This window comes from Rhincodon typus, chromosome 43, assembly GCF_021869965.1.
Source record: "Rhincodon typus isolate 14 chromosome 43, sRhiTyp1.1, whole genome shotgun sequence".
Classification (NCBI taxonomy): domain Eukaryota; kingdom Metazoa; phylum Chordata; class Chondrichthyes; order Orectolobiformes; family Rhincodontidae; genus Rhincodon; species Rhincodon typus.
In genome coordinates, this window is record NC_063374.1 from 8077684 (window position 1) to 8078950 (window position 1267).

The window sequence follows — 1267 nt, forward strand, 5'->3', positions numbered from 1 at the left end:
TCCCTTTCTCTCTCTCCTTCCCTCCCTCCCTTTCTCTCTCTCCCTGTCTCTCTTTCCCCTTCTTCCTTTCTCCCTCTCTCCCTCTCGGATTCCCAGCTGAATTCTAAGGGCCGCCTTGAAACCGCGGGGTGGAATTCTGGCTGGGACGTGGAGTCCGGGGAATCCCGGGAAAACCGCCGGGAACTGGGAATGTTGCAGCGAGCCAGAGCGGGAGCCGGGGTTGGGGGGGAGTGAGACGGAAGGAGAGAGAGAGAGAGAGAACCGGGAGAGAGGGAGAGAGTCTAATCTGCGATAGAGAGTGAGACAGATCAGAGAGAGTGAGTCTAATTAGGGACGGAGAGAAGGAGACAGAGATACAAAGGAAAGAGAAAAAATACTGAAAGTGAGAGAAGGGACCAGGGACAGAGGAAGAGAAAGACAGCTGGAGAGGTACAGGGATAGAGAGCGAGGTGGGTGGGGGCGCAAGGATAGATACAGAGAAATAAAGGTAGGAACAGGGACAGAGAGAGAGAGAGGGAGAGAGGAATAAGCATAGAGACAGACAGGGATAGATAGAGTTAGAGACAGAACAAGAACACAGGGAGAGAAGGGACTAGGGATAGAGAGAGTGTGTGTGTGTGTGTGAGAGAGAGAGAGAGAGAAACAGAGAGAAGGGACCAGTGGAAAAAATAAAGAGAGAGGGAGTGTGTGTGAGAGAGAAACAGAGAGAAGGGAACAGGGTTAGAGAGAGAGAGTGACAGAGAGAAGGGAACAGGGATAGAAAGTGAGGCAGAGAGAGAAGGGGACAGGGTTAGAGAGAGAGAGTGACAGAGAGAAGGGAATAGGGAAAGAAAGTGAGGCAGAGAGAGAAGGGGACAGGGATAGACAGAGTGAGAGAGAAAGAGAGAGGATTAGGGCTAGAGAGAGAGAGAGAAGGGAACAGGGATAGAGAGTGAGACAGCGAGAGAGAAGGGAACAGGGATAGAGAGTGAGAGAGAGAAGGGAACAGAGGTAGACAGAGTGAGAGAGAGAGGGACAGGGTTAGAGAGTGAGAGAGAGAGAGAGAAGGGAACAGGGTTAGAGACAAAGCGTGTGTGTGAGAGAGAGAGGAACAGGGTTAGAGAGTGAGAGTGATAGAGAGAAGGGAACAGGGATAGAAAGACTGACAGAGAGAAGCGAACAGGAATAGAGAGTGAGACAGTGAGAGAGAAGGGAACAGGGGAAGACAGAGAGTGAGAGAGAGAGAGAGAAGGGAACAGGGGAAGACAGAGAGTGAGAGAGAGAGAGA